The sequence below is a fragment of the Osmia bicornis genome, chromosome 8 (assembly GCF_907164935.1).
Source record: "Osmia bicornis bicornis chromosome 8, iOsmBic2.1, whole genome shotgun sequence".
NCBI lineage: Eukaryota > Metazoa > Arthropoda > Insecta > Hymenoptera > Megachilidae > Osmia > Osmia bicornis.
Window position 1 is genome coordinate 5,768,910 of NC_060223.1, and position 25,279 is coordinate 5,794,188.

Sequence of the window (25,279 nt, forward strand, 5' to 3'; positions counted from 1 at the left end):
ATTATCTTTTCATTGAAACGTGAGCAGAACATTTATACACGTCTCTGTGGTAGGATACATTCATGAAATTGAAATACAACTGTTCATGTTATGATAATCAATCTGAAAAGCAAATTTATTTAGAAATTTGCCAACTTAATTGGCATGCATTCTGATGTGTTCATTATACGATTCACAATACCATTAGTTCCAATGAAATAAAAAGACAATGCATAGCAAGGAATTTATATCAGCCTTATTTTCATATTAAACCAAAGAATTTAATTAATTATTTTTAACAAATTTAAGCCAGCTTCAAATTATAAATAAATAATTCCATCGAAAAATAAATAGGAAGATTTCAAATTTAATTAACTTTCATCTGAGCTCTCGGATATCTATCCAACAATATCGCCAATATTTTCCATAATATTTTTAATATAAAAATATGGAGAAAAAATGTAATTTTCTCAAATCGTCTCACCAGCAAAGTCCTTCAATATTACATACTGGCAAGAGAAAGCCAGAGTCATCAATAAAGAAATAGATTTCTCTGGTCCTCACGAGAACACAGGGAACATATGTGTTATGATATCCGAACATCTCTTATATTCTTCCTTCGGTCATCGTTTTATTTCGATTTTATGGCGTCTGAACTCTCTTCGCATTTTATCCTCCCATAGCGATGTGTCTTGCGATTCGACCCGACGTTGAACAAAGAATTGTTTGGAATGAATTGTGACGTTGGCATCGAAGAGAATACCATTGATATTATATAACTATCACATATTCGACGTTCGATTAAATTTAATATCTTATTCGAACGGCGCCGGTGGCCAGACGGGGATATTATGGTGATTCGTGTTGGTTTTTCATGGTTGTCGGGCACAGATTTACAAGTATACACTGGCTACTATGATTGCTTCGCGTGTTCCAATCCATATTTCAAATCAGCCAATTTTACTCGTGAATTCTTGCAGCTAGCATAATACGTTCGTATCCTTGATTACTCTAACGTTTCTTTAACACGTTCACAATCTAACGTGAAAATGCATTCTTTTAAAATTTTCAAAATTAGAAGAAAATCAGAGATAAGTAGCTGATAATTCCATCAATTAATTATTAAAGGCTTTAAAATGAATAAATAATTACAAGTCTGCAATTTTAAACCTGATAAAGCTTAACCCCCGGATGGTGGACCATGGAGAGAGCCCCAATTTTAATTACTACTATTCTCTCGCCTCTACTTTTAGAATCTCTACAAGAATTATATTCCATTGATTAAACTTCGCCAGAATAGAATTCATTCATTAATTTCTTGCAATCAAATCCTATTCAAATATTTGCTTTACGTCGACAAATAATATGAAAGATCGAAATAGGAAGATAAGAATTCAAAGAGAGGGATGAGATTGAATTTCCTGCACCCTGGCTCTGGGTGCAATAATGAAGCCAGCATGTTTCGTAGAAAATGCAAACGCAGTCTTAATTGCAGCCCCATTGTAACTTCTGTTCTTACAATTAAGAGGATATTTGTCATCGAAAAGTAACGCGACTGGATGCAATATGCCGTGGTACAACGTGAATTTCCTATATTGCCGGTGGTTCTACATCCTAGTGAAACAGAAGTGCACCTATACAAACGTGAACGGAGGATACTGGAGCAATGTAGAACACTTGTGTATCCAATACAATCTAAACCCGATTTTAGTCAGTTGCGCAGACTGCGTTCTCGTTTTGCTGAGCTGGAAACTATGTATTATAGGCTGTATTACCAGCTCTGTTCTGGACTTCCGCCATCGGATTAATTTGGAATTAACTGAGATGCATAAATACCTTTATTATTCTCAAAGAAAATGCTTTATCTTTCAACGAGCAAAAAGAAGAAGCAAAATTTCTCAAAATTTGAATTTTGAAAATGTAATATTAATTAGTAATTTAGAAGAAATTAATATGATTTTTAATTAATGAATATTATGAAATCAAAAAGGATCGAAGTTCTAGAAAAAAGTGATAATTGTCAAATTCTTAATTTAGAAAATGTAATAATAATTAGTAATTTAGAAGAAATTAATATGATTTTTTATGAAATCAAAAAGGATCGAAGTCCTAGAAAAAAATGATAATTTTCAAATTCTTAATTTTGAAAATAAGAATATTAAGATTAATTCAGAAGAAAAAAGATTAATATTACATTATTGGAACATTTGTGGCAATTCAATAGCTCGTGTGACACGAATTGAAAAACAAAGATGGATATGAGTAATGTTTAAGGAACCACGGTTAAAGCGGGCCGAACAAAAGTAAACTTATTTTCTGGTAATGTGAAAAGTTTGAAAGGCGGAGAAATGTTCGCGACGAGCCTTTTTGTTCTAATCGATTACTGGTCCGTTCGTTGCCCGCATTTATCACAGACGAACGTTACAGGAATCAGTCTTTGATCAGCGGATACAAGGAAAGGATTTTCAGTCATACTTCAGTCTTTTAGCATCGGGAAAATTCATAAGACGGCAGTTTGAAACTGCACCCTTTCAATTTTCTTTGCTGAAATGGAACACGGGTTGATTGTACGAAGAAGAGATGATTTGTGCAAAAGTGCAAAAAATGAATTCAAATAAAATATATTAACGAAAGCAGCAATTCCTGATAAGAGAATAGTGACAATTTTTTCATTTGTAAAATCCCAAGGCTAATCGATCAAAAATATTTAAGAAATATTAATTTTTGTTTTAAATTTTCGCATTGTATTTTCGAAAAAGCAAAAGTGATTGAACACAATGGACCAGTGTAATTGAATATGTTATATTAACCAGCTGTTGCATGTTTTTGTTGAAAAACAAAATTCCAATAAATCCTAAAATAAAATTTTATACACAATGTACCTTGTTCAATCATACTTCGTACAGTTCGTAGAATTGATTGTCAATAATTGTCGAGTGCACCTTTTATGTTAAATTGACAATGTGCAGGCAAAAAGTACTTATCAATAATTATTTCCAATCGATTGGAAGAAATATATCTGCGGATTTTAAATATCCTGTTCAAAAGTAACCCAGACAGGTTGACCTAGAAAATGTCGAAGAGTCAAATGTTAAAATTCTAGCACTACTATTTATAAACATGTGATCCAACAGTGAAATAAATTGGTAATATTTATGTTGAATGAAAGATCATTTTATGAAATGATAATATTAATACTAATTTTATAACTAAACGTTAAATTGAAAATTAGAAATCTTTGGTTTATTTTTGATTACGTCGTTCGTTTCTTAAGCGTCAGTAACTCCATTTATTCATGCTAGATTTCAGATTTATCGTTCGTAGAAACGGTCATTCAACATTGTTACGACTAACAAGATCCTCTGGGACATTTTTCGTCTTACGACCGTTTCTTCCGTTTGCAAGTGGAGTTGCGCGAATCTTCCCTTAGACCATGTACAGTTTGTACTGTTTCTATATTTTTCAAATAATCCCCAGGACACGTTCGTTGTTTCAAAATCCAGTAGTAAATATTGAAAAACCAGCTCTTAAAAATTGAATACAATCCTCTCTATTATTTATTATAATTAAAATAATATTCACACCAACATTACCATCGTGATAATATACCAAACTCTCGCTATATTGCCAGTTATGGGGCTGCAAGGGTAATACTTGAAATTGGCAATATAAAAAGAGTTCTTTTTGAAAATCGATGAAGGGAAATTAATTCTAATTAGTGATAATTAGTTCCAAATCTGAAAGATTTAAATCAACCGTTTCGAATATCACGAAAGCAACCATAAAACATGAACGCAACGCGAATAGAAAAAGATTAGAACGAGTAATTCTTAAATCCATCAACGATATCACGCGCGTGTCATCCGAGCGTAAACGTTGAATCGGTTATAAATGTCAATACGCATCCATATCCAGTGGAAAGCTCGCAAACCAGGATAAAAGCTGTCGGTGATCCATCGATCTGCCGGCAATTTTCCCGTTTCGCCTACCGCACGCGTACACAGATCAGGCCAATTCATTCTACGGCCGAATGTATCTGTTAGGGAAAAGGAAAACGTAAACGTTCACGCGAAACTCGACTGTTTATCCGGTTCATTTATCTGCCGGTTCGATTGCGTTTAATTCTTTCTCCTGGACGAGGCGTGGTCGTAACAAATTCAGGATAACAAATAATAAACAAGAGCCTGTTCGTCGGCGACGAAGAAAGGGCGGTGGAAAAGGAGAAACGGGATGCTTTCTATCTCGTACCGCGAGAACATCAAAAGCCGCCGTCGAAATTGTCCGGAACGAAAGTGGGTTGCGAGTTGAACGGTCGAAAAAGAAAAAAAAAGGGAAACAAAAAGATAGGAAAGCAAGAGGCTTGACTGGCACGCGTTATCGTTCCAGGACGATCGATGAAAACCGCGAAAAGAGGGAAAATGTAGGAAAATCGAGACGCGTCGCGCGGCTGAATCTGCTCCTACGATCGGGTTATAGCTCGTTACCGTTACACTCGTCGCGATCGGATCGATCCGAACTTGGAAAATGCTATTAACAAACGTTTTACGTGTGTCATGGTTCGTGGAGAGGGACGATGGTGTTCTATGGGGTAGGTTTCTCGTTCGTCGCTGTTCAACCCTTTTGCACTTCAATTAAAATCGTCCTCCGTTTCGGTAACGAAATCATGCCTGTTTCGGATGAAAATTTTTGAATCATGGGATAAATTTGAACGGGGGTTTCCGTTGGTAAAGGTTTATAAAGAACCCTTTTAAAAACAAGCTTTTCCTAGGGACCTTTGTACGCTTTCCCGTCGTTGCGTTCCAAACGGCAAGAGTAACATTTTGGGAATTGTTCAACTGCAAACTCGATACGGTTCGACGACTTTGAATTGAGTTCTAATTTAATTGAAACGAGATTGAAACACGGCCAATATTACGCGTTGTAATCGTTACTGTGTTTGTTGTTTAGGATTGTAGAAACCACAATTAAAGTTAACGTGCTTAATAAGGCAATGCATAATTGAAACTACCTCGAATATGCTTATTTAATTGATCGATATAAATTTCTAACTTGTTATTTCAAATTGTAATATTAATTATTGTAATATTAATGGTCCTTCATGGTCCGCCGTTTTGAGGCTCTCTCCATGGTCCGCCCTCCGAGGATTAAAAAACACATTACTGTTTTTTTAAAGAAAAGTGTCAAATTCCTAAGATTATCTGTTGTTTCATAATAACTCTTCGAATAAATGGTTTTCTAAATTCAATTTTCCTTCTCACTGTACACGAGAAGGGTGTTAAAATAATTAGTCTAAGTGTCAGGGGAAGTAAGCCATGATGTAATTCTCTGCGCGATCGATGAATCCATTAAAACCACCATGTACCGGCAATAAAATCCAATCAATATGGATAAAAGTGGGCTAATACTGGACGATTTCAATTGCTTAACTATAGTCAGCAGATCTGGACTAACAGCAGAAGAGGGATCGATTTGCAATTGTAATTTCGTCACGCTACGCGGCTTTTCCCGCGTCACTGTAACACCTGTGAAATTTCGTTTCTGCTCCCTCTAGAAAATTATTTCTACTTAACAAATAGCGGTTCAAAAATAAATAGGCTCGTTTTTCATCGAAATTACACTCTTACGTGGAAAATGTAATTTACGTTTATCATTTAAACGTTATGGATTTTCAATATTTATCACCTTTACGAATATACTACACGGGATTGACTTTTTTTTTGTTATCGGGTCATTACATCTTTAATGGAACGGAATTGGGGTCGAAAATAAAATTGATTCTTTTTGGTACTCGTAAACTAGCAATTGGGTGTTCTATGTGCAAGCGAACTTGATTAATCAGAACAACGGTAAACACGGTACGATTGCCATTAACACACGTATACGTTTGATCTGTTCACGAGTTTCACGCCTCCAGGCACTGGCTTTAGCAGGTAAACACATTTAGATGGCCCGCTGCGAAGGGGTTAATGATAATGTAAGTTCACGTCTCGCAACCGCAAGCTCAGCCGTTTCATACCCGGTATTGCTAAGTGTTGAACAGGAAATTAGGTTACTTGTATTTGTATTTTCAGCGACGATTTAAAAAGCCGTCGAATTTCTGGTAATTACTGAAAATATTTATTTCGCAATTAATGTTCTCTTTTCAAAGCAATTAGTTTTTAAATATTTCTTTTCAAATTGGTAAAAATAGAGGTGTATCCTTTCGGCATCAATTTTCTAATTTTCTAATTTCTTAATTTCCTAATCTTTCAAGTTTCTAATTTTCTAATCTTTTAAGCTTCTGATTTTCTAATTTTCTGATTTTCTAATTTTCTAATTGTCTAATTTATAAACTCTCTAATTTCCTAATTTCCTAATTTCCTAATTTATTAAGCTTATTTTATTTTATTCTATTCCATTGTGTTTTTCCCTTATTTATATCTTTTTTATCTTATTAGTGAGGGGAGCCATCTTTACTAATGGAAGGGTTAACACCTATTCCAAAAGAACATTTCCAACGACTTCATAAATTGCAATTAGATTAAATTAAGATATACCGAGTTTGATACTTTAGAATGAATAAAACGTGATAATGGAGGAACTTTTACAGAGTGTCAGATGTTTGTTTGAATTTTTTATAATATTAAAGTTCCAGGTTAATGAGTATGAACGCACGTCATTGCAGGAAATATGTTTTATTTTTCTGAAAGTTTATTTTTTCATACGACTTGTCCCTAATAAAAGTCTAAACATTACATCTTATTTTAAATTCCATTCATAAATGGTTTTGTTATATTTACACTATTAGGATCGTTTTCATTATCCTCGAAATTAATTGCACATTTTGTGTACATTATTTAGATAATGACGGAGATTTTTATTTTTATTCACTTCACCCGGTTCTCGAATTTCGCTGAACCGTTTAAAATGAATGAACGTTTTGCAAGCGAGCTTGCGCATGAAGCTGCAGTTTATTTCGGATAAAATCATTTTGACATACACCTACCTCATGGCAGAGAATTTACTAAAATTCAGTCGAAAGACCGTACAGCATAATTTTATAAAAATACATTACGTTTCGTTAGAATATAATGGTACATTACATCCTACAGTATTAACAATTTTTTAAATAAATTTCTATACAATCCACGAATTTAACAATCGATGGTAATTCAGAATTCCTGGAAAAGCGGAAAATTTACAATAAAATTTAATCAAATAATTTTCATTTCATAATTTTATCCAAAATAAATAGAAATGATAAAAATTGAAAAGATTTTAAATTAATTAAAAAGGATCATTAGAATGTAATCTCTTCACTGCCCTTCGGTAAAATTCATAAAAGAATAATGTATTATTTACCATTGAAATTCCTGATTGTTTAAAGCGAAAATCACTGCATAATTCATAGCGGCAAATGGGAAAACTAACTGGCACGTGGGAAGGTTTTCCGGTTTGCAACGTGTCTCGAAAAGTAAATAGATGGTTGAATAACATATATAGGTAATCCGGATACTCGAAGGATTTGACGTAGTAATAATAGGGGATATTAACCGTAGCAATACCGTGAAGGATATTAATCCAGGACGAGAGTCGCATATAGCCATCACTGTTACCGCGTTCATTTCCTGTTCAATTACCATTGCTCGTTGAGGAAACGTTTTCATGACGCGACGGTCGACATCATCCGCATCACTCGTTTCTTCATTTAATTTCCCTTGTACGAGGAAGTTCTCGACGAAAACGGAACCATAAATCATTTCTTCCAAATCTGCGCACCCGCGGCCGACGATTAAGTACCAATGGAGTCGGGAAGATTTATCGTCACAAAGAAAGTTTTACGTGTATAGGCGATATTCGGGAAATATCCTGGACGGGAATCGTGAAAACGAAAAAATTTCGTAAGGAAATTTTCTTATGCAAAAGTTTGCTCGCCGTTCGTACGGAATTTCAAAATTTCCGAACGTTAGTTGCAGCTGGAGCAACAGAATTGAAGAATTCTCAGGGCGAAACTTTAACTATAACTCGTCAGCGGACAAAGGACATTCGAAGGCACAATGGTGTCACAGAAAGTCTTCGAGAGGAGTAATATAATGTTCAAAAATCGATCGCCAATCGATATTTTCATTCGGTATTACTTTACAGTATGTCGATTTTGTGATGTATTAATTAGGCTAGGGAGATGGACGTGCTTAATAAGACACTGTTTAATTGCTCGATCTAATTTTTCAGTTTGATATTACAAATTGTATTGTAATATTAATGGTCCTTATAAAGGGGCTTTCTCCATGGTCCGCTGTCTTTCCTCAGGGTTTTATTAAATTATGAATGGAACTGCAAATTCTTTTTACGTAGATTAATTTTTTGGAACATTCTATGTAAAAAATACTATGATACAATATTTAAAAAATTATTCTTTGGGGGAGGGAGGAGAATCCGGGATATTAGTATTTTTTCTGGGAAGCCTGATTTAATTGCAATATTAACATAGCGTTTAATTATTCACAATTAGTGATTAATAGATTTGATTACATGTTGCCAGTTGATCAATATTATTATATATTCCTTTGGGGGTTGCAAGATTATTTTAAATAAATTTGAAAATAAAACAATTATTGTTGGCGTTAGGTAACCACTACCCCTTAGGAAAGTGATTTATGTTTGCGTGAAATGTTAACGATTCAACCCTGAACGGTATCCCGAGTGTACACTGAAATGTTGAACATCAAATCTCGATACATGAATTCGCAATAACGACGACAAACAGTAATAACATCGAATCTCTATTGTACCCTGTAAATCCCACAAGGCTAATAGACTTCCATGCCGCGGTAATAATTACGAGTACAGCTGTTTGTTCGGCAATTTGACAGATCTTGGAATTAAATGTTCGGTTGCCGGCGAGATTGCACGCGTTTCCAAGTCCATCCAATAACTTCTTAACGAGGAAGTAAGAGGTTTGCTTGTGTTTCTGCTAAAAGAGAAACCGTCGAGTGCAGTGCAGTTTTCTTCCACGCCGATTAATTTCCGCTAGCTTGGACACACTGGCACTTTATTACTCCTCGCCAGGCTAAGGAACACGGCTGAAGTAACTACACGGAAAACACTATCGGATTTCTTCGCCTCGTTTTACACGTATACACTTTGAGAACGTGTCGTCGTTCTCAGAGGAAGTCCAGTTTTAATAGTTGCCCCTCAACGCTTGTGCTTTATCTTCCTTTGAAGCCACGATTATCAAATCCTTTCCTCGAAATTGATTTCCTGATAAGGTTTATAGGGAATCTCAGGTAAATGGACGAATGTGTATTTTTAGAAGGGTGGAAGGTAGAAATAAATGTCATTAGATGAAATTAAATGGTGTAGGGATTATTATTTTATTAAATTTCATATTTTATTGGGAAATAGTATATGGAATTGAAATTATCTGACAAGGGGATGTAAAAACATATTTTAGTATTTATTAAAGAAAAAATTTGCAATTTTTTAATAGAGAATTAATTAACTTTTGAAACTTCCTTTTCCACCTCAGTTTTAAAAATATTCTGATATTTATTTTAAAGAAAATTTCAATTTCTTAATAAGGAATTAATTGACCCTTATGACGCCCTCTTCCACCCCTTAGTCGCACAATTACTGGGAAAGAATGCATTTATTTTGCTCCCAAGTATTTACCAAGTACTAATACACTTTGTAATTGTTTCTTGATTGTTTAATCTACGATCGAATTTCGCAAAATTAATTGCAAACTAATAGTTTCGTTGTATTTAGTTATCGTCGTACTACGAGACGAAAGTTACAGTAACTTCTGCTCTGGAACAAGCGTGAAACATTAATTATGCTTTACCTTCAACACTCTAATCGTTCATTGATTCACGAAGTTTCAATTCGTATAAATGCGTGACACGTTATACATTAGAAATAATTTGGAAGTATAAAATATATTTTTGATTTTAAGTCTCGTTAATTGAGGTAATTATGGTAATGATTTAAATAAATCAATCAATTTCAAATTACCAAGTATATTATTGTGATTTCTTGATTAACAAATTTTGAACATTTAATATTTTATACAACGGAGTTTTGTAAAATTAGTAAGAAACACTATTTCTTTCTTATTTACAAAATCAATTATTATACATAATATATCTTTATATTTCAAGTGTATCAATGATACGTGAAATATTATTGGTAATGGAGTTATTGAATGGTCCATGCCTGAACTGCTAATGTCGTATTAAAGAAGCAATGCACTGTATTCCAATAAATATGGTAGTTTTCAATAACCATTTCGTAGAATTATCGAGTACATTCGTATTTCTTAACTTTCATACATTTTTGACATTAATCTGAATATAAATCTTATTCTAAGCATGATAAATTATTTGTTTTTCTCATATACACAAGCAATTTGTTTATTTCTTAATCTTCTATCTGTGTAGAGGGGTACAAATACACCCTGGTTTAATAAAAATTTTAATTTTAATTTTTATTGTACCTATCTTAAAATTTCATAAATGCTTAAGCAGTTAATTACTTTTTCTTTACATTTTGCACTAAAAATGCATAGGATGCAATTGCACCGCTGCACACTGTTAAGATTAAAATATTCGCATATAGACAAATGGTTAATGAAGTATCATTAAAATTGTTTGAATATTAAATACAAGAAATATAAAATATTATTGAAATAACCGAACCTTTTGAAGAATTGTTACATCGAAGGCATTCGATCTATTGGATTCCAAGTCAAAATTGAATGAAATAAATATATCGTAGCAGTTATGGCACTGCCACCATTCCTTTACTCTTTCTTCTCTTCTTTACACTTTTCTATGACGTTCCAAACTTGAACCTTTTTGTTCGTTCCAATCGTTTCCTGTCCAATGTGTGCCCGATGTCGTCGTTCGAGGACTTGTCTGTCTTTGGTCAATATCTAGCTTGCACGAGGAGACAGCTCCTTGTGCACTTTTCTGTTGTCTACTTGCTTCTGAATTCTGGAATTTCTCAAGCTCTTTTCTGTTCCCTTTATTTTCGAGGAGACGAAACTTTCGACGAAACTAGAAGCATCATTTTTGGTTAGAAATATTATATTCTTCAAGTCGAAGAAGAAATAAATATTAACACGTTAAGATACTTACATAAAATTATTAAATATTATTCACAGTTACAGTATGGTTCAAATATTATAGAAGGGTCGAACGAAATTATTTAAAAAAGAATTCATCAATTTTAAATGATTATTTCTAATCAGAATAATTTTGTTTCAAAAATTCTCGAATAGGCTTTTTAAAGTAGGCTATAGAGATTTCGAAAAATAATTTTTTTAAAAATATTAACAGATATAATTTTTTCTTCATTTTTAACAGTAATGATGTTTTGTCATATATACATATACAAGATTTTATAACTGAAAGTGCAAAAATGATATAAATATATCAAAGTGTTCAATCAATTTAAAAATAAAATCACCGCCTCGATATTTACGGTCTGCTACTTTAAATAAAACACACTGAGCTTTTCCACTGTGCAACCGTCCAATTCGATCTTTCGCAACATTCACATCAATTTTACCCTGTCGTTCCGCAGAGAACCGTGAATCCGTACGAAAAACCGCAGTCTCCCCGGCAAACTGAGTGTACACACAGCCTCTTCCCCCTATTCCTTTTCCTGTTTTTTTCCCTTTTTTTCACGAGGGAAGGGTGAAGTGTGAATCGTGCGTGAAAATGCTTTACGTCTGGTGGAAAGGGGTGCCAACCCTCGTTCTTATGTGCCGTTTTCATCCTTCCAGCCGAAGGAGAAGTTCAGGTCCTTTCGTATCTGCAAGGACGAACACGGCTCGACGATCCCGCATTTCCGCCACCAATAATTTCTCCCTTTCCATTTTGTTCGACGTCTCGTTTTCATACTATCGCGAGCATATAAATAGGAAAATTCTATTTATGAACTTCGATTAGATATAAATTTACTGGAAATGGAAATTATTTCATCTATAAAATATGTTTTGCTAATTTCGTATTAATTATTGAACGACGAATATTGGGTCAGCAGCGACCCAGACCAGTGAAATATACATAAAGACACTTCCATTTAAATTAGGCACTGAATTTTTAAATGATAGATTTTCATATTTCGAATAAGTAATATTTAATGACATCATTCTAAATAAATAAAAATATCTAAAATTATTAGGCGCACAAATTAATTATTTTAAATTTGAATATTTGAGTTCTAAAAATAAATCTCCAATTAAAAAGAAGATAAAACACAAAATTAATTTGTCAGGTATTTTAATTAATGAGGTTTAAAATTCACTATTTCTATTTCTTTTTTTAATCATAAACGAAATGGAATATTAAACGTTTATGCCTATGTGAATAAATTTATTAACATTCATCCTGTATACTGTGCAATAAATCAGTGTGAGTAATCTCTTCTGCGTCTAATGAGATTAGTTCTTTAAGTACTTTCTCTCTACGGCACCGCAGTTTCATCTTCTACGCCAGTCAGACAGGAAGTGCAAAAGATATCAGTGTTATCGTTGCTGGAAAAGTTTTTCAAGAATTTACAAGTGCTCCCTGAGTGTACTTAATGAGAGCAATTTCGCGCTGTGGTAAAAGCAGAAAGATTAGGGAAAACTGACGCTCCAATTAAAAAGAGAAATAAATTGCAAATAGTATCGAACCTATCGATATTAAGAAAGCATGAAATCAAACTAAAGTACACCTGATATTAAATGAAAAATAAAGAATGCAATGAAAATTCGAAAATAGATGGCGCTTAAAATAGGAGAACGAATTATCCAGTTAACTTGATCCAGACAGCGTAAATTTTCCCAATTTCTTCCTTTGGAAAAGCCGATCGCAATTATCTCACTATAGATAGCTTCTGGCCCCAAGAGCTGACTTGGCTGTTCGCTTTTGTCCTCTTTTCTACGACCCCTTTTTGTTCCTGCTGACACGTTGTCGGTTGCATGTCGTTTCGCAGTGCACCGGCTCCCATCCAATGCAGCCGGTGCAACATGCCATTCTTTATTCGTTAACACGCAGTGTTACGCTCTCACCCCGTGTATATGTATGCATGCACGCCGGAATCGCATCATTTCACCCCCTTTCACATCTAGCCATGTCAGTCGGCCCTTCTGTTCGATCTGGTTGCATTTCGAATTTTCTTCGTTTGCAGAAAACTGTTATGCAAGCACACTTTAATTGGTAGGTTTTGTTGATGGACCCTCGTTGCAAGCCTCCGCTGCACTATTATGCAAAAAAGTGCATTCGTTAGGTGGGAGGACTATTTAATAGCACGCTATACTATAGTTACAATAATTTGAATTCTAATTGTATCATTTTCTAGTTAAAAATTTCCATTTGCTATTCAATTAAATTAATTTAAAATTAATTTTCAGTACTTGGTATTTTCTTTAATTTATTTTTCTTCTTCCATTTGTATTAGAAGATGCGATTTCCGATCGTGTATAATGAAAGATACATTCGATAGAAATTGCAATTGGTAATAATCGTATTTGCTAGCCGTAAATTTGTATTATTTTTTTCTCTCCTGAAAACGTTTCTTTGCCCCTTTACAGCGTCACATCATATATCTTCCAACCTCGGTGCTCGTGACAGCGCTGTAGAAATACAATAACTCACATTTTCACGAAAAAACACATTACACGGGCGCACAAGGGTATACTGTGACAAAAGTGATATTAAACCACAAGTGTTTAAACATGTGATACTTTCTATTTTTTAGTTGTATTAACACTTTGACAGCCGGTGTATCGTATTCCTGATTCTGACGTTTTACTTTAAACATCACTTGATTTTACCTACTGTGGTAGTAATTATAATTATTCTTCATATATTGGAGAAATAATTTTTAAAGAAGCAGTATAAAATTTAGAAAATAAAAGTAATAGGAACTACCGAATTTAATTAAAATTGAGGCTTTCTCCATGGTCCGCGTCCGAGGGTTGACTTACTTTGTAATGTTGCGTATCAAATTCATGACATAAAATTGACGCGAAATGGCACTTATTTTATATCAATTTGTAGCTTAAGAATCACTGAACATAACTGCATAAACGTTTCATCAATCGTCTCAGTACAAAATGGCTGGTTCTTTGTTGAAACCAAAGATGCACCCATCAAGTAGTATAGGTCAACGAAAAATCAGACAATTGGTAAAAATCATGATCAAACGTTTCCACAGTTATTTTCGTTAAACTTCAAGCTATAAATTTAAAGGTACTTTCATACCATTAAATCATTTCAGATTTCTATGTTTAGAAGTCTAACCTACTATCCAGATAGCAATTAATTTCAGTAGAATGAATCTTTCTTATAATCGCTGAGCTCGTTTTAACGGTCTACTCTACTGAAAAGTAGCTCGGAATTCTCAAGCTTGTTTCTCTTGTATGAATAAGCGTTACCATTCTCACGGGATCGATCGAGTAATTTCATGGATATGGCTCGACTTGCGAAACGTTAAACCGAACTACCCGAGAGAATCGCGGAGCATCGAAATGCAAGGCGTCGATTTTCGGTGCCTCGTGAAGCTATCGGAGAAACCAGGCCGTGCATATAGGGTGTCATGTAACTGAAATTACGGTTGGAAAACATTAAAAATTATAAATGGAAAAAATAAGATGAAAACGTGGAATAACATTTCTTTATACATCTTTTCATTCTGAAAAAAAATTAACTTCAAATACGTTACATTTGTGACTTGATGTATTACCTGAAAATTAGCAGAGTTTAAATTTAACAATTCCACATGTATATTTAAACTGAGCTATAATATTCTATGACACAATCAAACCGAACAGTTAAACTACCCATAAAGAGGAAAAGAAACGGAACAGCGTATCGCTAATTGTAAGATCGATATGAAATATTTCCAGTATCTAGAATTATTAGATCAGTTCGTGGCGTGGACACATTAGCGGGACATTAGCTTTATAAAAAGCCATTTATACGAACGATCGAATGGATAGGAGCTTTTATATACAAGTCGAACTATCGGTTACGTTTCAACGAATCGATGCTAATATAGCCGACCTTAATGTAGACATTACCGCTTGATTCCATCCTGATCGGAAGGAATCGAGGCTGTCGTTTTCAACCGCTTATTTAATGCAATATTTCGCGGAGCGCAATATTCCTAGCAGCTCGTGCCGACAGATAAAGGTAGAGAGAAAAGGAAGTCGGGGTGAAATAAAAGGAGGGGGGGAAAGAAAAAAAGGAAGAAAAAGCGAAGGATCGTAGCAACACTCGTATAAGACCCGAAGCTAAGCAGCTTATCTGTTGATGATGCACTGTATTTTCCGCTGCTGCTCAGCCCACTGGTAGACACCGGAGTGTTCTCGCTTGATAGCGTATCGTTTTCTACCGCATAACCCACCCTTTATCCTTACTTTCTTCTTAACAGTCCCTTTTACCTACGTTTTCTTCCTTAAGCCACGGACATCGGTATCACTACCATACTTGAACCACTCTTTTTTTTTTCTCCTCCCCCTACTTTCTCCCCCGGCAAACCACCACTTTCGACCGTCACCCTACGGACATCATCTTTTCAACCCTATCGTTCACTCCACGTGTTACACGTGGCGAGCAATTTGCCTCCATTTACCTACACTTGCTATCAAAAATGTAGTCTGCGGTGCCGGAAAATAGAGCGTGGTTTTTCTTCAAATAGCAGGGAAAGAATGTAATTATTCAGCTACGGTTTAATGAATTTCCGGGGTTCATTTTCTGTTTTCGTTTATTTAGGAATAAGAGATCTCGGTGTTTTTAAAATAAAGATGCAAAGTTTAAAGGAATATAATTCAGTGGCTCCTAGCTTTGAAAACATGGTTTGGAGAAAAACGCGTTTACCGCACCGTGTATTATATTAAACCCTTGTAACTTCGTCAATTTTCCTCGGATTAACTTGAAACTCTCAGGGAAATCTTTTTAACGTGTGTTTTAAGAAAATGTTAGAACATGAAATTATGTTTGTTGCCTCAAACATAAATATAAATAAACGATATTAAATATAAAATTAAGTTAAAATTGTGGCTCTCTTCATGGTCCGTCGTCAAAGGGTTAAATAAATTTTCAAATGTGAAAACCTTGTGACTTCCATGGCTAATAATAATTTTATTGCATATAAATTATTATAGCTTCCAAGATAATATTTATAATATTAAATTATGATTTTCCTAATTACAGTGAAAAGATATATAAGTTTCATTATTATTATTAGGAATTGTCACATAAAAATTGTTAAGCTATCATAAATTTATCAGGGTTTATTCTTGTTCCTTGGAGAAATTCTTGTTCCATTTGTTCAGAAATTTTCAAAGAAGATCAAGAGTGTTTGAACGTTCAACGATGATCAGGCGAATATTCACGCTAGCATAAAAGTTTCGATGGATATTTTGCTGCGTCTCGCCGCAGGGTAAAGTTTGTTGTGATCCGTTGGAAACGAAGTCGTACGAAAGGCGAGGAATTTATCGCTTTCGAATGCTTATTGGCTCAGCGCCGTGAAATGATACAAGGTGTACTCACTTTGCACGGCAAACATTGAAGATACATGCGGAGTTTGAAAGGAATTGTGCCGAAGGGGGAGAAACGAACGTAGATATTGAGAGTGCCAGCTCGAGAAAAATATTGCTAAACTAGAAAATTCTTTCGTGCAGATTCCATGAAAAATGGTAGCTATTCATCGAAATGTTTTCGTGCTCAACAATAATCTTCGTTTCTTATCTATGTCCAATAAACTCGATATTAGTAGAAATGTATTGTTACAATCTCTACTATTGAAATAACTTTATCATCCTTAATGGAATGTTATCATTTAGATATCATTTAAAACATTTTTAATGACAAGCAAATAAATAAGGACGTATAATATTTCTACTGGTGATTAGAAAATTAGGATAAATTAAAAAAAGTAAACAGGAATTGAAATTTTAATTTAATTTAATTATCACTGCGGTGATCAAGGTACTAATAATTATTACAGTTTACATATTAAATTTAAAAAATGAAAATGTTGAACAATATATTTTAAATAGAAAAGAAAATTAAATCTCTTGATGCAAATCCTGGTACTGCTATTGTCATTGCCAATAGCAGGCCATCAAGGGAACAATTTTCTGCAGCGTTGCTTCGTAAATTGCTTCGTAAGGAAAAGCTTGCGACGTGCATGACAAAGTCAGAAAAATTCTGAAATTACGTCGCCCATTATTCCCCTAGATTCTGTTCCATTATGCTTGGGTCCAGACCGCGTCTCTACCAATTAATCCACACGTCTGTAATTGTCACGTTCAAGGATGCACGTCTAAAGTCGCTATTATTACATGTACGTTGTGTACGTAGCACGGATGTCATCGTCGAAACAAAAGCCCTTTACACCAAGATCCAGACGACGACTACTTGCTCCTTCAGAAGTGACTGCAATCAGAATCCCTGCCCAGACACGTGGGTACTATACCTTGTATTCACGCTTCGAGTATACTTGTGGCTCCTTATTCTTGGGAATGATGCATATACATACTATTCCATGGATAAAAATGAAAAATTTTTCAGGATGAAGTTTGATGTTAATTGAATAAAATTTGATTTGATTTCTCTTGGAATAAAATAATATTATTTTGGCTGGTATTATGAATATGGATGATCCATGTTATAAATGGCCCACACCACAGATGGTCTGTTTCATGAGTGGCCCATGTCATGGATGGGCTACGACATTGATGGCCCATGTTATGGACAGCCCATACCACTGATGGTCCATTTCATGAGTAACCCACTTCACTGACAGCTCAAATCACAGATAATTTATAGCAATGATGGTCCATGCCATGGATAGCCCAAACCATAGATAACCTATAGCACTGATGGATCGATGCCATAGACAGCCTGGAGCAATGTTAGCCCATGACATGAATAGCCCACACCAGTGATAGCCCCATAGATAAACTATAGCACCGATGGCCCATGCCATGGAAATTCCACACAACTGATGGTCCATGTTATGAATAACCCACATTACTAATAGTCTATGCCATAAATAACCTATAGCAGTGATGGCCCATGTCATGGATAGCCCACATCATTGATAGCCTAAACCATAGATAACCTATAGCACTGATGGTCCATGTCATGGATAGCCTACATCACTGATGACCCATGCCATAGACAACCTGAAGCAATGTTAGCCCATGAGATGAATAGCCCACACCAATGATAGCCTCATAGATAAACTATAGCACCGATGGCCCATGCCATGGAAATTCCACACAACTGATGGTCCATGTTATGAATAACCCATACCGATTCACTGTACATAAAAGCACGTATACACCCAGATGGGTACGAACACAGTGAAATGCATAAGAATAAAAGAGAACAAGATGGGAGAAGACAGTCTGCTGGTGGTGCAACTAGTCAGCAAGGTAGAGGAGACTTAGTATAGAAGTTGGCTGGTCGTAACGACAGTAGAGGGGGAGAGACAGGTGGCATCAAATTATTGCAAACAATTACGTTTAATGAGAAGGTTAACGCCACCAGTCGGAGGCTGGTGCGAACGTGGATGCAAATGTGCCGACGCCGAGTAATTAGCAAACAGAGTAGACCTCAGCTTCTATCCTCCTTCCTTCCTCATCCTTCTCCACTTTTAGTCGTCGCCTTCTCTAACGCTTCAGAACCTTCCAAGGAGAATCAAGCGACTCGGCTTCCTTATGCGAATATAGATGTTTGTATACGCGAACGTGGATATATACGCGACATCCATGTCACAGGCATATTTATTCAACCCCCTTCATGCATATGGCGGTGTGTCTGATGTGTAGTCTAAGGAAGTTATAATATTTACAACGAACAAGAGTTCTCTAATAATTAATAAAATGATTAATAATACAAGCTTCAAATTGCATAACGATGCTAATCAAATTTTTAAAAATTGCACTGTGGGTTTTTCCTTTTTGTTAAGATATCCATTAAAATATAAAATTAATTTTGAAAATCGTGAGAATTTATATTGAAATTATCCAACGAATTATTACAAATTTCCCAGCAAAAGCAAATTCATCCAGCAATCTCAATAACAGGATTCACAGATGGCGTGTATAATTTTCCAGGCATGTACCTCTATCGGTATACTTGGATCTCGACACTGCTTAAACGTTTCGATAACACACAAGCTAGAGGTATATGCTTCTAACAGCAAGTTTGCACGTGATTTCTGATCCACCATACAGTCACGTCACGAACTGTCACTGTAACACCCCCCGAACTATTCGCACACAGACCCCCCTCTGTTGACGGACAACCTTTATAGCCGTGCAACGCGGTATATGGATTCCGTTCGGCGAAGGCCACCGATTACCTGTGACAACTGTCACGTCAAAACATTTCCCTCGAAAATGCTCGACAGTTCGCCACGACGATGTCATGTTAGCCCCTAACGAAGCGTTTCAAACGTACGCCGTGAGCTCCGGAAAAATATTGCTCAAACTCCGATAACACAATAGCCGGTAATTTTCAATGCGAAAAAAACCTGCGGAATAGTAATGTTCAATTAAACGTATATATTTTATTTTATTATTTTGGGAAATAATATTAAGATCGAGGGTTGACACTTGGGGAGGAAACAATTCATCCAATGACGAATTTGGAAATTTTCTAAGTCTCGTCGAATTTCATGACAGAAAAGTATCACGAAATAAGACATATGGTACAACAAATGAAAGATTAAAGTCTAATAAAAAGGACTACATAAAGGTTTTGTTGATACTTTTAATACAAAATGACTGGCAGTCATTTATAGCAAACAATGAACTGGAGTAAAATTGATATATTCTGATCGAATTTCATGACATAAAAGTATAATGAAATGAAACATATGGTACATCAAATGGCAGATTAAAGCTTAATAAAAAAGACTACATAAAGGATTTGTTAACATTTTAACGAGTGATTTATACAAAGTGTACATTTAGCGACTTGCCAGACGATTGAATGTAACGTATGCTTGATCTTTATTTACCCGAAAGTTAAAGATATCTACCATTAACTATGAAACTTTTATTCCGCATCTTGGATTGCATTCAACAAATTTTACTCTAAGACTCCGCGAAACTTCTTCGATAGCAAAGTTTAATCGATTCAAGGCAATCCAATTTCTTCGATTTCTCGCTGACCTGGAAGTAAAGGACCGATTTCGGCAACGAATTTTTCTAAACTCAGCCGCGACTGTTATAACATAAAATGAAACTGATGTTAACTTATCTGTCTGCTATACTACTTGCTATGCACCATTTAACTTTAAGAATCTAAAGAAGAATGTTCATTTATGATTCAAAAATAGGAAGTGAAACACCCAATTTTTGGTCACTGATTTTAAATTCTTTTAATCTATTTTGTGTAATCTAAGCTTATGATATTAATTTAATATATTTTTGTTACAGATAGTGACGTCATCTACCCTGTAGCCTGTCCATGGTGAGTAATTATATAATTATCATTATATTAGGCGTGTAAATTAATTCGGTACCTCTAATAAAATTGGGACTCTCTCCATGGTCCGTCATCCAAGGATTAATAACAGCAGCGACGATCATCGTAACATTGATAAAAATAATAATAATATTTATAGTAGTATTATTTTATAACGAGATGATTTGAAGTTTCATTTTCATATTTTTAATATCATATTTTAGAAGCTTGACGGATGAAAAGGCAAATTAAATGTCGTCACTGTCGTTATTCATGCTAGAGTAAAATCAGCTGGAAATCCACGCAGCTGGTCGTAATAAAAGCTGAAAATTCATAATACGCTCGTAGTGATGATAATACGTCATTTCGTACGTATCTGGGTCAGTTGTTCGGTCTTTCCGCGAATATGCGCGCACGCAGAGGAGTTGGACTGGCTGCCAGGTGGATGTACTTTCTTGCGTGTGTACGTTATGTCATACCTGATTGCATGCATGCGTAAAATGCGTACAATACTTCCGGCGATCCATGCTGACTTGATGACATGCGAATGTTTTGAAAAACTGTTGCTACACCAGAGTTTTCTGCTCTCAACAAGTCCTGTATAGCGAAAGATTCGAGATTAAAACAGGTAGATATTAAAAAAAAGTAGAATGAACAATTCAAACCCTTTCAGAAGTCAGAGGACATTTATTAAAATTTTATGAACGTCCAAAGAAATAATTGAAATAATTAAATTTTCTATTTTTTTCAACATCGTTGCTCGTTCTCTTTGTATCTTTTAAATAGAACACCACTTTTTTTTTGTTCCAACACGAGTCTAAAAAACTACTTTCGTGTAACTATTTTTTTTCTACATTTTTTGTCCTGGTAACATAGTGGAAATGGTTGTTGAAGGATTCGATCGATTGTTTAATTTTGCCGGGAGCAAATCTACAGTTCAAAGAGGATAGGTTGACCCCTTTGCATTGCACCTCTCTTTCAATTCTTCTTTTCTCATTGCCAGTTGCATTAGGAATAATGCATATCAATTCTCATTTAACCCTTTGAGAATGGAACATCTATTAACATTACATATTTATGATATATTTTTCATAGTTAAATTAAATAATAATAAAAATATATTTTTTATTTCTAAAAGAAGAAATAATTTTTCAAAGAACAGTGCAAAATTTAGAACATATAAAAATGATATGAAATGCAAAATTGCACTGAAATTGGGGCTTTCTCCATGGTCCGTCCTCCGAGGGTTAAATGAATAATTGCATATCATTGTCTCCTTCTTGGAGTAGATATTCTTACACAAGGAATACTCTTGTCGCTATAGTCTAAGAGGAATGGTAATTCTTTGAGGAAACAAGATAGAAAAAAATCGCTAATTCTTTTTCAACGAGTGTAGCAAGATAAGGTAGTAGCGCTTAGGCTACGGATGAGAACAGCTGTAGTAGCTCCTGTGCATTGCAAATTGGATGGAGTTTCCTCGTCTCCTAGCCTTTCGTCGGACTATCCAATTTGTCCTTTGGGATAAGAGACAGAGACGTGCAAGATAAGTGAAAATTTTTACCGAACCTAACAGTGTTGGATACAAATTTCACCGGACAGATGGGACGGTAATGCGTCTTCCTGACGATTTTCGATCGTTCAAGATCGCTTTTCGATAGGATAGAGGTATTACTCTGATAAACTCCAAATGATCGCGATACAAGTTTTAACGGCAGATTTACTGCTTCGATTAATTCCAGCATACCAATGAGCCAAATAATAAACGTGCAATCGTTTACGAAAGTATTCAATAATCTTAAAAAATTTAGAAATTTTTCAAATTTTACCTTGTCAAATATTCCAAAGCTATCTTTTATTTTATTTATAATTTTTTTATAGATATTTAACTGCTTACAGCTTAACTGTTTTATAATTTTAATTGCACAGCGATGATATTTTCAGAATGCACAGACGGAGTTGTTTTAACTTTAACGCGAATATTTGCCTTTTGAAAAGTTAGCTTTGCCAAATATTTCAAAAGCGCAAAACCAAGCTTATGTCTTATATTAAGGGTGAATTTGAATAAAACCGCACGGGAACGAACTCATAGTGTTGTGTTTGTGTTAGTTGACTGTTTATCATGAAAAAAGACAATGCGTAATACAGCGTACGTGCATACACCAATAAGCAAACACGTACAAATGTATATATATATAGAAAAAAATATGCCTACATGCGTGGTGCTGTTCACTATTCAGGGAGCAAATAAATGAAACGAGGTCGCGATGTAATACCGTCTTCTACAGCCGTAGACTTTTATGCCACAGTTTTTCATATTGCCTTCCAGTTACTTCAACATGAAAATCTGTCTTCCAACTTCCCCACGAGCTCCATATTGATCGTGGTTTTATGTTAATGAACGTCTTGGAACATTCGTCAGACTGCTCCGGGTAGTTTATTGTTCATGTAGTGACATCAAGGCGGTAACAAAAAAAAGGAACTCGCCTTTACATAATACATATCACATGATCAACAATAAAAGTAACGTTTCATAATAAAAGTTCTTTTCTTTGCACCCTTCGTGCAGGGTTTATTTTTAAAACCATTATTGCAAGGTTTGTGGTATTTCTTATTATCTTTATGTTATTTTTAATTATTCTTTGTTATTATTATTGTTACAGTTTAATAGGAACAATTAAAAAATTCTTTGTAAATTGAAATTGTTGCATTTCAGGGGACAATAGGGAAGTCGAGTCAATCATAAGTCAGACAAAGGGTTTCTACTAAAATTAATTACTTAAATTTTGAAGTAAGAGGCTTATATGTATTCAAAATATTGTATTTAATACAGTATTTTAAAGTGTGGAAGATATTCTGGGAGGGAATTTAAAATTAAATTGAAATTATTGCATTTCAGAGGATAACAGGGAATCGAGTCAATAATAAGTCAGACATAAAAGTAATCGAGCTTTTATTAAAATTAGACACTCAATTTTTGAAACGAGAGGCTTATATTTATTGAAAAATTATATTTAATACAATACTATAAAATGTAGAAGAGGAATCGAGTCAATTATAAGTCAGACATAGGACCAATCAGGTTTCTATTAAAATTAGACACTCAAATTTGCATTTACTATAATAAATGATCCTTCATTTCTATTAATAATGCAATGTAAGAGGTCGAAGCGAACGAAATTTCGTCGGAGCTATTTCTAATATAATCACTCGTCACATTCTCCCTCGTTCACCCTTAACGTTAACCTGTAAATGATTCGGCGCGATCATCAATATTCAGCAAAATTAGTAGGGAACAAATTTATGTGTTTCGTTGGCAGGAAGCAGAGGGTGGTTCGTGTAATTCCGTTCATTCGGTGGCAGTTTAATTATTAATTAGCAAATACAAACGAGGCTAAAATTGTCGAGCAGAATTATCACGCGTCGACGAGAATCTGCTAACGATCGCATTCGCGACCACGAATTTCCCCTGTTTCACCGTGTATTCTTTGAATCTCGCGTGCACGATTGCATCGTCCTTACCGCAACGATCGGAAAACATCGACCGCGTTAAAATATTAGCTATTTCACCCTCGCGAAACAATATACGATCGGTAATTCTCTTGGAAAATAAATTTTTCCAATCCGCCTAAAAATTTATTTTCATAGCTTTGAAAAATTATCGCGTGTTACGTTGATCGATGCCTTTATCGTTTTCTTTTGTTATCTTCTATATTCTTGAAAAAAATATTCCTCACATATCAGTTCTTACTTCGTTTTATTTCTTCCAAATCGGTACGCCGGTAAATAAATGGCGGTCCCAGGGTAAAGATAGAAATATTTCCGATACAGATAAAGTAAACCATTGACAGGGATGAAGCGTTTCGTATTCGAATGAAAGTACCGTGTATCCTTTCGTCTATCCCGAGTAATGTCATGTAGCAGGCCACGATAGAGATATGCCTGAAGGATTACCTAAATCCCGGTTTATTGTAATCTTTAAGGAACCTCAGCTTCATTTTTTGCCAAATCGTCTCGAAGGGTTTCATTTTTTAGTGAAATTCTCTTGACTTTTGTTAGATAAAGTTAAATTGAGCGTGTTTAAATAGACCATTAAAGAAAGGAATCATTGGGTTTGATGAAAAATATTTGGAAAATGGATAATTTGTGGCGACCCATTGAATTTTAGGATAATTCATAATTTAGATTCTCTGCATAATGTACACTTTCAGAAATACTCTCGAGAGTTTCTCGCGACTTCAGATATTTAAAATATCTAAAAGATTAGGATTCAAAGTATTAGGTACTATATTTCTGATATATATGTCTGTTTGTTGAAATTGATATCACATTCCACCGAGCGTGAAATTTTCAAACAACAAAAAGTGAAGCACTCTCTATACGCGATGATTTATTTGTTTATGCAAGTATGAATGCCGGAATTTATGGATGAATACATTTTCCACACGAGCTGAATTAAATTTATAGTTCACCGTACAAAGTAATCGTATGCAAATATAGTAATATCCGATATAAATACATGCAAATGTTAGACAGCATTGCTATAACTAATTTAGAGGAATTATTTAGATTTGTGTGTGAATGCCATCAATTCGTTGTAAGATATTCATTAAAGTAATGAAAATTTTTATTACTTTGAGTGATAATAAAAATATTATTTTTAAATTGAATATTTTTATCAGAGTCAATTTAAAAGAATAAAAAGAAATGGCATTTTTAACACTTTCTTTCACATGAACACAAAAGGATACTCCCTTGAGCTGCCTTTAGACCTCCTAACACCCTGGGATTTCAGGGGTTAAGGATGTCAAATTTCTAAGACACGTGAAATAAAGGATACAGTT

The 25,279-nt window shown here is 34.7% G+C and overlaps 1 protein-coding gene across 6 annotated transcripts in view; it reads left to right on the forward strand.

Annotated features, from left to right (window-relative positions):
* LOC114875155 (limbic system-associated membrane protein-like) overlaps positions 1-25,279 on the forward strand; it is a 206,690-nt gene that overhangs the window by 25,901 nt on the left and 155,510 nt on the right. For all 6 annotated transcript variants that reach the window (XR_006829618.1, XR_006829617.1, XM_046286722.1 and 3 more), the window contains one exon: positions 20,411-20,444. The gene's annotated coding sequence lies outside the window, so the exon portion shown is untranslated. The remainder of the gene's footprint in view (positions 1-20,410; positions 20,445-25,279) is intronic.